Raw genomic sequence first — 12,411 nt, 5'->3', positions numbered from 1 at the left:
TACAATACTTACTACTGTATAACATGCAAAAACGTTTACAATGTTATTATGCTATTATGTTGTTGTTTACCATTTATTGTTATTGCTCTACATATTGTATTTGCTAATGTAATAATTTTCCATGTTCTGTGCGTACTCCTTTCATTATGCTGATGTTTATTTCTTTCCCGATTCCATACTAATATGTTACCGTATTTCCCCATTTACACTATACCTTCTCGAAGGCCTGTAAGGTACATGTAAATAAATAAATAAATATTTACAATGTTTGCAGATGACTGTATAGTATATAGGGTCATCAACAGCGAATCTGACCAACAAGCACTACAACACGATTTGGATTTGATTGCCATATGGTGTGAAAAATGGAAAATGTCACTGAATGAGAAAAAGAGTGTCCACGTCACCTTTACCGGGAAGAGCTCATACGACAGCAATCGTAACACTATAAATAATGCTACTCTTGAACAAGTGTCAGAATATAAATGCTTAGATGTATTTTTTTCTGCTGATCTAAGGTGGAACAGACACGTTACTCATGTTAGGAACAAGGCTGTCGGAGCATTATATTTTTTGAAACGTAACTTTAGTACCTTGCCACAGAAACTTAGGGAGCAACTGTATTTCACACATGTGCGCAGTACACTGGAGTATGCGTGTGTTTGCTGGGATCCATATGCTACAGAACTTGTAGATAAACTAGAAAAAGTGCAGAACAAGGCAGTTCGGTTTGTCCTTGGCAATTATGACAGGATGCTTAGCATGACAGAAAGCAAGAAAGCATTAAATTGGCATCTTCTTGAACACCGTCGCTGAAATCTCAGATTAAAATTTCTTCATAACATATACCACTCTAATACGGGGATAGCCAGGTAATTGTATTTTCAGCCGCCCACATATGTTTCTAAAAGGCGAGATCACAAATTAAAGATATGTGAGATTCCTTTTGACCCTCTATTGCATGAATTATGAAAGTAATTTTTTCAGCTTTCATTATTGATTGAATGAACAAACATGACTGTAATAATAAAGGTAAAGCTTTGTGCCAAATATGGCACACCATGAAGATGGCTGAGCGCTCTTGCTGCCATGGGCGGAAAACAAAGCTTCACGGACGGTGGCCTTTTAATGTGATGTGGGGAATGAAATGAAACAGTTGTTTGCTGCGTTCAGGCACAGATGAATGTTTCACTTCCTCTATCTTACCAACGACTTGTTTGTGCAAGGTGGCCGCTTACATCTTTGTTTCTTCTCGTCAAATTCTGGCCAGTGGGTGACTTGGTCAGATTGGTCGTCTTTGGGTGGCATTGCGGCCGCTGGTCCCTGTGCTTTTTTGACTTGAACATGGAATTCGATGTCCTGACTAGAAGTCCTTCCTGGTCGCTAGTTGGGTAGGCACTTGTTATGCGAGATAAGGCATTCTGCAATTTCTGCTTTTAATTGAGCCAGCGGTAGTACTTGTCTCCTCCTAAGCTGCTCCTGCACCCTCCTGTACAATACCCATGCTGTTAGTACCGATAAGTCTAGCATAGGCGTAAAAATTCGAAAGTGCCATTTCTTCGACATCTGATATGTATGCAGTAAAGTCCAAACAGAGAGTCCAGCAGGTCGACACCACCCATGTGCCTGTTATGGACCTTTACTACGCTGGGGCAATCAATTTCGCGAAACACCTTGGCGGAGGTAAACCAGCGCTGAGTCTTTTGGACTGGATCTCTCCCAACAAAGCTCGACAGAAATGTCACGGCGCGGTTGTCGTATCAACGCACACACGATAACTCTACATCATCTATCGCGCTTGTGAGTGCCTCTGAAGCACCACTTCCTTTACATTTCAGTTCCTTTTCACTTTTCAGGCGGCTGTTTGGTAGACAATTCGCCCTCACCGTACCGATCGTCAAAATTACATCTTGTGATAGAGTGACCTGCAGCTTCGGGCTATTGAACAGATGGCAGCACGTTACCATATTTTGTATTTCAAGTTCATATTGTGCCAAATATGGCACACACCGATTTCGGTTTCTCTGCTGTAGTTGCAGGCAAAATTGAGAAAACTAGTAACTGCCTTGAATTGGCGAGGCCAAAGAATATGCCAAAATTTTTCTACGTTTCTGCGGTCGAACTTTTCAGAGAAAAAAAAAAACCATTGCTCGTGTTTGCCCCCTCCGAGTTTCACGTCGCATCCCAAAATCTACTTCACCTCTGTTTTGCGTATCACTCAAGAGATGGCAGCACTTGCCCATAATAAGTGCGCATAACTACGAGATTTACTCTGACGGTATCACATTCTCAACTGGGAATCTCACACACGCGAAAAAGAATGGTAACCGGTATGTGCCAAATATGGGACGCCATGCAATAGAGGGTTAAAAGCGACGCTTTCCGCTACTCTTTCTATGTTCGTACTATAAGAGACTGGAATACTCTACCACCTGACACTGTCTGTATTTGTTCAAATGATGATTTCTTCCATGCTTTATGAGTGTAATTCTGAGTGTTCATTTATATGAGTTGTACCCTCCCTGTTGTAATGCCTGAATGGCGAAGCAGGTACCCAATGAATAAAATTAATAAATAAAGAATTGTTTATATTGTTGCACCTTGTTAAGCAGCAATTACGAGCATTATGTGAAATCATGTGTGCAAGAAATGCAATGTTGAAGCAACTCTTGAGTTTAAACAAAGCAGTAGTAAGCATGAGTGTCTGCTATTTAAAGAAATCCTGCTCCAATAAGTGCTTGACATGTCTCGTTTGTTGCTATACGTTTCAATATGTGCTATACAGATTGCTGACGACATTTCAGTTGCTGTGTAACTCATGCTGCTCTTGCGTGTCACACATGAACAGACATCTTCAGCTTTGGAACAATGCATACTGCACAGTAAAATAGGCATTGCAAAGCAATATTCAACAATGCAAGATTGGTTGCCATTCACCTTGGAAATAACCTTTATTTAAAGAAAATTCCCTGGCGAGACAATATTCAAAAGCACAGTGAACAAAGCAAAGGAGTAACATAATGGCACATGGTTATTTGTCACTGCATGTGTATCTGTCATGCTCAACATAGACAAATCATGTGCTTTTCACTACTGCAGTATGCAGCATACTATGATTAGCCACATGTGAGCACACGCAATGTGTTATGTTGAAGTGCACGGCCTATTTACTTTCATGAAAATAAAAATAAAACATGTTACACCAGCACATGTCTCCGCCTCATTTGCCAGCGAATGCGCCAGCGCCAACTTTGCAGGTAGGCAATGCGAAAATTTCTGGGCAGCCGAAACACACCAACTATGGATTCACGCACCGCACGGCCTCTTTGAAACAAAGCTCGAGAAGGCTGTACAGGGTGCGCCTGCGGTGGCACCTGTACTTGAAGCGGCACTTGTGCCTGGGCTGGCTCCTGTGCGCTGTCGTCATGTGCACCGTCGTCACCTGGGTCGTCTGGCAGAGGCACGCCTGCTGCAAGGCAGAGGTTATGCAGCGCTGCACAAGCTGCAACAATAGTGGCTGCTTTCTGAGGCGAGTAGTGGAGCACCCGATACCTCTGCAGGCATCGGAAGCGGCTCCTGACGACTCCTATGCACCGCTCAACGGCATTTCGCATTGATGCGTGTGCCTCATTATAGCGCCCCTCTGCCGTGAGGCGATTTGGGTGACCAGGCACAGGAGTCATGATCCATGGCTCTAGCGGGTACCCAGAGTCCCCTGTAAAGTGTTGCACGTCAGTGAACCAACGTGGATACATTAAGGCACAATGCAAGAACACAGTCTACGCCAGGGCCCTTTTACAACAGCAGCGGGTCTTGGATTTATTGTTGCAATATCTATCGAACATTGACCTTCCCAGAAAGTTGTAAAGAAAGTTCGACTCATTTTAAAGAAAAGCCCAATTTCACCTGTTGTCTCGGCTGCAAATCTCATTCTCGGGTTAAGTTGGACATGTAATATTTATTTCATACTCGTAGTTTTCTGCTCCGCTCATCCCATTTGCTTCTCCCTAAATGTACATCCTCCACTAAAACTAATTAGCTCTTCTCTCTTCAGAAGTGTTATTTTATAAAACACTTCTAAGGTCTACTCTCGAATATGCTGCCAGTATCTGGGATCCTTACTCTACCTTTCGTACCTGTTCTCGTGAAGGTACCCGAACTCAAGCTACCCGTTTGATCCTTTCTAATCACTCCAGCACCACATGTCGCTGCAACAAAAAAAATTGCAGACATTGTGACACAAAGAAAAATAGCGCAACTTGCACTATTCTACAATATATACTACACCGATCACTAACGTCGATGCCGAAAGTTTCACGCACACGCTTATTCCTTCGTTCCAAGGACAGTGACCAGGAACCAGCTACCCAAGTCCATTGTCACCAACCCTTTTCCATCATACTTGAAAACTGCCATTTCGACGTGTTCTGTAGAATTACACCCCTGCCTGTATGCTCCACGTGGCATTCAGTGTATTGAAATTAATAAGTAAATAAACAGAATAACATGTCAGCTGTTGTATACATGCTGGTAAAAATATCTGCCTTCTAAGAGAGACATGTTTCTCTCGATAGTCGCTGTAGGTTCATTAGGTACTGCTGCATTCACAACACATTTCTAGCAAATCACGCTTTCTTAAAGCTTGCTAGGATGCAAAACTATTTGACTGTGTATGTTTTACATGTGGAAGAAGCACTGCTACTTTAGGTGCACTTACCAAGCAAGACTTCTCCATGAAGTAACAGGCCACGAGTGAGGCGGCGGCGAAATGCAGAATGCCTCCAAACGAAATAATCGTGGCACGATCCCGGAAACCGTGGGTCAATTGCCAGGATATTCAGCTTTGCATCACACACCTCGTAAGGGAAAGCAAAGAGAAGGTGTCAATGCCACTGCAACAAATATCTGGCACAAACTTTTGCTTACAACACTACTTGCCAATCAGTTACTGTTCAGTCAGCCAACACAATTACAGAAAAGGAGATATCAACATACGCAGTAGGCAGTTGAACTAATCATCAGCATGATAACAATGTCATCTTAACCTACAAATGCAATGTTGGCATGTGTACATGTGCTCATGTATGGCGTGCGGTCACAACACAATGTGCAAAATAATTCCTTTGGTTTCTTCCGTCCATATTGTACAAGATTCTGCTAGAGAGTGCCACCTGTGTTTTTTTCTTGTTTTTCCAGACAAAGTGCCTATTACAAGCGAAAGAACGCGGAAGTGGCAGCATGTGCCGTAGCAACAGCTAGAGCAAATGGGTGTCCACACATTCTCATTCTCCCTCACACCATTTTCATTGATGGGATGCTCCTTTTCACGTTTACAGTCTGTTGGCCACAATGCTTTAGTTTTACGTCGAATAAGAATCACAAGGGCTCGTCTTCTGTTAGGATCGCTCGCAGACGAAGACTCCCTTCACTGCTACGGCGTCTATTCCGGTTTAAGTCGCGCGTAATGTGTTTACATTGTAGCATCGAAAAGGCTATTCAACTGTGATTAGAGAGCACTGAAAAAGTGCGGCCGGGTTCTATTGCCAAGATCAAAGTTGTCATTACACATACAACACAAACGCTACTTTCTCGAATAGGAAAATAACGAAACGAAGTTTTTTACAACGTGCACTCGCGCAATCACATATCGAAAATATTTGTCAATGAACAATACTCACGACCATGCAGTTGAGGGCGTAATACCCTTTACGGCTCCAGTACGATTCCGTTTCGCCGGGGCCGAGCTTCTTAGGGCGAACGATGGCTATCAGACTCTCGTCTACACATCCTAGAACTCATGGAATTTTTCCACGGCTAAGAAAGCCTTCCTTGACGGCGGCTTTCTGTTGCGCCGTGGATGGGAATCTAGCCCATCCTTTTTCTTTGCCCACAACCGTAATGGCCTTGGCGACGGCTGTAATGATCCGGCTGACCGAAGGCTGCGACAGTGCAATCGCTTCTTCATTCCCGACGCACTGTTGAAAGCTCCCGGTGGCAAAAAACCGCAGCGCGCACAGCACTTTCATCGTAGTGTCGACACCACGAAATCTTTGAGGTCCGAGATGTCCTTCCAGCTCATCGCAAAGACGTCACACTATGTCTTTGGAGAGCCTAAAATGCGTTCGAAACTCTTCTTCGGCCATGCCGAACGCGTCGTGTCGTTGCCTCTCGTCGCGTCGTTGTCTTTCGGCACTCGCCAGCAACACAACCAAAGGAGCCGCCATTTCCGTCTCTGTCTCGTCTCGTCTAGGTGCCGGCTCGTCAGCTGGCGCGAGATTAGCCGGCAGCCACGGTTGCCCTAGCAACCCTCGACATCATGCTCGCCCCCGCGCCCGACCCTCGAGAGAACCACTTCTCCGCGGTTCCTCTCCTAGCAGGGAACCGGTTCCTTTCGAGAAGATTGGCAACCTGTGTGACGTCATCAAAATTTGTCGTCCCGCCCACCAGGGATGACGACAACGAAACGCCGACCAATGGCAACAGCCCAAAGGAACCGGTTCCCAAAGGAACCGCTACGGAATACGGCCCCTGATGAGTCTTTCTTATAGCTCGTAGCAAAGCATCCCGTAATGCGGCATTATTTTTTCATTCTTCCGGCCTGCTCACCAGCGTTTTTGTTGCGGTTGTCCTCAGTATGCTTAATATTCTGGTGCGGCTCCATCACTTCGCACGTCGCTAACTGTTGTTATTCAGTCGGAAGTGCAGTATTATTGATTCTGCTTTGCGCCCTGAAAAAATTAGTCGCAAGTATGCCCGTAGTATTGCAGGTGATGAGCGTTAACTAGTCAAAATGGAGCTTTTTTTAAGTTTTAAGGCGAAAGCCTTTAGATCTTTATGTTTCAAGGTCGCGTTGTAAACGAAGTATCACGTGACCCAAGGAAGGCCAGAGGGGACCCATAGCATGTCCACCCCTGTATAAGAGAATGATTACCCAAGTAAATTAATGAATCATTAGTGGTTGACATAAGGTGGATTAGGGTGGATTAAGGTTGATTAGAGTGTATTAAAGAAGATTAAGGTGGATTAGAGTGCATTATGAAGGATTAAGATGCATGAATAAAGGTTAAGGTGCGTGGAGGAGGATTAAGTCGGATAATGGTGGATTAAGGTGAAGTGTTGATGAAAGGGTATTAAGACCGATTGGGGTGGATTATGGTGCATGAACAAGGATTAGGGAGGATTAATGGGGATAGAGGAAGATTAAGGTCGATTAAGGTGAATTGGGGTTGATAAAGGAGGATTAAGACCGATTTCGATGGACTAGGGTAGATTAATGTGGATTAGGGACCATGGAGCTGGATTAGGCTTGATAGATGCGGATTAGGGTGTATTATGGTAGATTGGGACCATTAAGCAGGATTGAGTGGGATTAAAGTGCGTGAATAAGGATTAAGGTGGATGAAGGAGGATTAAGGCGGATTATGATGGATAACGGCTGATAAAGGAGGATTAAGACCGCATAGGGTAGGCTAAGTTGCATTGGGGGCGATGTAGGTTGATTAAGGTGGATTGGGAGTATTAAGGTGGATGAAGGAGCATTAAGGTGGATTAGGGTGGACTAAGGTGAATTGGGGTTCATTGAGTATTAAGACCGCTTAGTCTACCACAATCCTCCTAATGCACATTCATCGACCTCAATCCTCCTTAATTCACTTTAATCCACCGTAATCCATGAAAGTCCTCCTTAATGCACCCTAATCCACCTTCATCGACCTTAATCTACTCTAACCCTCCTTAATGCACTTTAATCCTCCTTGATCAACCGTAATGCTTCCTCATTAACTTTGATACACCCTAGCCCACCATAATCCTCTTTAATACACCTTAATTCCTCTTAATCCACCCTTATCCTTCTATATGCACTTTAATCCACCATAATTGACTATGATCGTCCTCAATGCGCATCAACGCACCTTCATCCACCCTAATTAACCTCATCGACCTTAATCCAACCTAGTCCTCCTTTATGCACCTTAATCCACCTTCATTCACCCTAATGCACCTTCGACTTTAATCCACCTTAATCATCCTTAATACACGCGAATTCATCTTAATCCAATCACTAATCAATCATTACTTTGCTAATCATTAATCATCTCTTATACGCGGCTTCATATGCTGTGGTTCGCTTCCCGCCTTCCTTCGGTCACGTGATATTTTATGTGGCTCACAACGGGACCTTGAAACAGAGGTCTAAGGCTTTCGCTTAATAAGCCACACACAAAGGGATGTGTCACAAGCAATACTAGATCAGACGCACGAAGTAAAGCGTCTGATCGTGTGGCAGAAAAATTGTCTGGAGTATAGAACTCGCCTCAAAACTCCCTTTAAACCAGTATACCCCGCTCATACGACTTTAAGAAAAAACCAACCTCCTCATAAACGTTGCCTCCAGCATTATCGATGCTGTTATTAGCATTCCTCAAAATTTTCAACCCCACTGGGGCGCGCAACTGGCCCAAAATAACGCACCTCCATAGAATCCTGCGGCCCGTCCGCGGGAGCCGAGGAGGAATAACGTGCCGTGCGCAGCCGGCGGGCGAGGAGAATTGAGGAGGAAAGCGCCGTGAGGAGGAGAGTGTCGCTACTTTCAAATTATCAAGAGGCTTTAACTTTACCTAGCAGTAGGGTCGTCGCGCCCCTGGCGGCGGCGAAAGGCCTAACTCTTGGAGAAAAACTCCCATTGCTTCCGCGGCGAATGCGAGGCCGTAAAAGGAAAGCGCGCGTTCCTCTAGAGACCGGCCGTGGCCCGGCTAAGAGGAGCGTCGCGCTGGCCCAGTCAGCATAGCGAGACAAAAAATTCCAGAGCGGACACTCCCGTACAGCCCAGCGGCACTGTAGCGCACGACGCGGAGGGTATTAACACCTTCCGGTTTTGGGCGCGCGCGTTTCGAACACCAGTTGGTACACGCCACACCGGCTCCGCTGATCGACGCGGCATTTATTTTTTTTTTTTAGCTTCTACTGCTGAACCACGCGCGGCCTTGCCGCGGAATCATTTTATTATTTAGTAAAATGATTGCGAACGATCTTTACAAGCCTCCACCGAATCTGTGTCACGTGCAATTTCATAAAGAAAACGCAAGATGTCTTCCGACATGTTTATTTTGCTCTATATAAATGCTCGTTCCGGGCTTCTTGTGCATTCATCCAAAGTTGTGGCACCAGGTAAGCAGCAGTCGTTGCCATACGAAGCTCCATCGGATGCCATCAGCTGAAAAAAAGTAAATTACAAGCACGTATCATTTTGGTATATTGACCTAACAGGAATACTGCGTGTAGAGGCTAAACGTGCGTAAGTGGTGAATGAGCGTCATTAAAGATAAATTCACTTTTACATACATTTCGTAGGAAATAGACTCCTCCCAAACAATGTCATAAAATCTTAAGAAAACATTCGATTTTCAAGCATCCCTCCGTTTCCGGGCATTATTTCCTGCACTTTAAGAGCACAAATACACAGGTGACTGCGCGTTCCCAAAACAACTTGGCATCAGTCGACGCGATGGTACGCCAAGTACACAGAGGTGGCTACAACACAGGCTCTCAGCCAGACCATGTTACATGCTCGCAGAATGCCTTCTAGTCGCACTCAAGACAGATTCGTGGGTGCAAAGCCCGTTTTCCAGTCTCCCAGAAGACAGAAATGTCGAGTTCTTGAGCGCCTCGGAGTTAACTTTTACGCGTCCTGCCGGCGCAAGCAACACATTCCCCTGTTATCACTCTCGGCAATCGCTCGTGACGTGTTCGACAAGCGAGAGTACCGAAATAAGGTATATGTTGTTGCAGGGCCATAAAACGCGACACAAGCTTGTCCCACTAAAATTCAGTACACGCAAAACTAACTCACCACGGCCGGCTTGCTTTTTTTTTTTTTGCTAACAGCTTCACAACCCCAGGCGCGGCGAGCATGCCTCAAAAGTATCCCAAAAAGTTATCAAATGAATTACAATAATTTTTGGGGTCAGAGAATGCGTCACGAACTTCTCCCAGATAGCTTCAGTGCACGCGAAGCTAACGGCGGAACACAGCCGAGCTGCTTTTCGCTAACTGCGCCACTACGCCGAGCGCAGCCACTGTGCTTGAAGAGTACCCTAAAAAGTAGCGAAAGTGTTACAACAATGTCTGGGGTCAGAGAAAGCGCCCATACTTGTCCCGGTAAGATTGAGTACACGCGAAACTGCGTCACACGGCGCTTTTCGTCTCAAAGCCAGGCGCGGCGAGCCTGCCCAAAAACTACCGAAATAAATTATGCTTGGGCTCATAGAAAGCGTCGCAAACATCTCCCAGTACGAGCAATTAACTCAATATAACTAGGCCTGGACGGCGGAGCTGTTTTTCGATAACTGGGTCACTATATAGGTTCAGTTTTGTGCAGTAAGCCTAAATGTGCTTGAACTGCGTCGCAGACTGTCAAACAAAATTCCTCACCTTGCTGTAGCCCGGTAGCGCAGCAGTGCCGTGTAGAAATGCAGACGGAACGCAAGAAAACGCAGTGAGTCCAACGAACGGGCTACATCCAAAAAAGACGGGTCGCCGAGCAGGCGAGCTTCACATGCGCAGCCGGCCTCGCTCGCTTCGGTGGCATGTCTGGCGAATGACGCATGCATGTGGCGCGTCTGGCGTGCCGCTAGCTTGTTGCCTGGTGACGCATGAAAAATAAGTCGCCAAGTTCATTTATACGCAAAACTTTTAGTTTTAGCGGGAAAGAATAAAAAAATAAAACGTCTGTAAGTTCGTTTCACAGTCTTTTTTTTAACCGATGCCCTCGTCAACGAGTTCACACTAGGCGTGACGTTGCCAGTTCTCGCTGTCCCCTTTGTCGACGCAGTCGATGCGGCCGGCGTCCGACCACCCCGCGGATGTCGCCCGGCGAACTGCTTCACTGCAACAGGCGTCGCACCGTCGAGATCAATGCAGCGACCGCGCCCCGTATGTGCTTCGACGCTGCGCATGTTGGCGGCGTCTCTTTGCAAGCACTTCTGCTTTCCATGCGGCACAACAGGCGTCGCCCCGTTGAACGATGCGTGTCTACCCAAGCCACAGTCATGTCTAGCCACCGACCTGGGCACAGCCGTCATACCTGGCCTAACGATGATTGTATACCTAAGTATAATAATTACAGCTAAATCAAAGCTTCACTAAGTCAAACCAAGACTTAACCAGACTAAACCAAGCTTTCGCTTTGCATATCCAGGTTTAGCTGAGCTAAGCCGCAGCCAATTTTTATACATGACTCGTCGAAGATTCCAGTGTAATCGCTGGTGCCACGTGGCTTCCAGGAAGTACTACACAATTTTTGTCGAGCATACAATCAGATTACAAAACAATCGCAAACAATGACAATCAAAACAAGCGCGAACGAGACCAAAGCAAGCAAAACAAAGAAGCGTGAGCAGATGATAGCACGAAACGAGCGGTTCGGCCGAGACAATATACAAGTACGCATCGAGCGGTCGGGCGGGTCCGCATGACACCAGTCTCCCACGTACACGTCACTGGAGAGGCCGCTTTCATTGGTCTCCGCCGTTCGCGGCTCGCGTCTTTCATCTCCCGCTCCGCGTTCGCTCCTTCATCTTTAGATGTGCTCGTTCGCTTGGTTACGTTCGAGTACTAGAATGCGTTTGGGTGGGACGAACGGCCGGTGCGGCGCATGCTTTGAGGTGAGGCGGGCGACGACGAAAACTGCGCTGGAGGCGCTGCGATCGAAGTGGATTGGGCCACACCAAGGTCGGAAACTGCTGGCGACGCTTCTCGGAAGGGTGACTTCGCGCGCTGCTGTATGCGTTCAGACCGCTCAAACGGTGTTTATAGCTGCACATGACCTGTATTTATGCCTTAGGCCATAGATGCCTTTCATTCTCTTCTTTATTTCGTTTTCTTTACTTTTTTCATGCCACGCGGTGATTGCGCATGCATTGCGGCCGCTGTGTCGGCTTGTATTTTACTATGTTATTGTTCCTTTGGAGAACAAATATTTTTCTTGTTCTTCAGGCAGCATGTATCTGGTCTGTATTTTTGCGTATACAGTTTTCCATCAGTACGTCTTGCGAAACGCAGACGGAAAAAACATATGTAAACTTTCTGCTCACCGCTTCAAACAAATAAAACCTATCTGCCCCATCAGGCGCCCCGTACTCAGATTTACGGGAACTAGCCCTACACAAAAAGATAAAGTGCAGTGCAACATTCCATTCATGTTTCCCTCTTCCTCGCGTCACAGAATGTGCAGCAATCGGTACGGATTACTTTATTGCGGTATGACTTCGGGAGCCGAAAACAGTTTTACGTAGCCATTATATACGCTAACATTTGGCCCGTAAGCCATGTGACATTTTTGGCCAGTCCGTGCTTAACAACATCAAAAAAAAAAAAAAAAGGCGGCGTGGTAGTTTATTTAGTTGCTGCATA

At 45.9% G+C, this 12,411-nt stretch overlaps 1 protein-coding gene and 2 long non-coding RNA genes across 3 annotated transcripts in view; all 3 read right to left on the bottom strand.

Moving 5' to 3' along the window:
• LOC126527444 (probable serine/threonine-protein kinase DDB_G0280717) overlaps positions 1 to 12,411 on the bottom strand; it is a 141,859-nt gene that overhangs the window by 52,487 nt on the left and 76,961 nt on the right. The window lies entirely within an intron of this gene.
• LOC126527438 (uncharacterized) lies at positions 2,927 to 5,789 on the bottom strand. The gene is made up of 3 exons (XR_011890242.1): positions 5,679 to 5,789; positions 4,718 to 4,856; positions 2,927 to 3,715 (listed from the first exon to the last, which is right to left on the bottom strand). It is a non-coding gene; the product is annotated as an uncharacterized lncRNA (long non-coding RNA).
• Positions 8,941 to 10,627, bottom strand: LOC126527437 (uncharacterized). Its single transcript, XR_007598784.2, has 2 exons — positions 10,432 to 10,627; positions 8,941 to 9,214 (listed from the first exon to the last, which is right to left on the bottom strand). It is a non-coding gene; the product is annotated as an uncharacterized lncRNA (long non-coding RNA).

This window comes from Dermacentor andersoni, chromosome 9 (assembly GCF_023375885.2).
Source record: "Dermacentor andersoni chromosome 9, qqDerAnde1_hic_scaffold, whole genome shotgun sequence".
Classification (NCBI taxonomy): domain Eukaryota; kingdom Metazoa; phylum Arthropoda; class Arachnida; order Ixodida; family Ixodidae; genus Dermacentor; species Dermacentor andersoni.
This window is presented reverse-complemented; position numbering and strand designations above follow the sequence as displayed.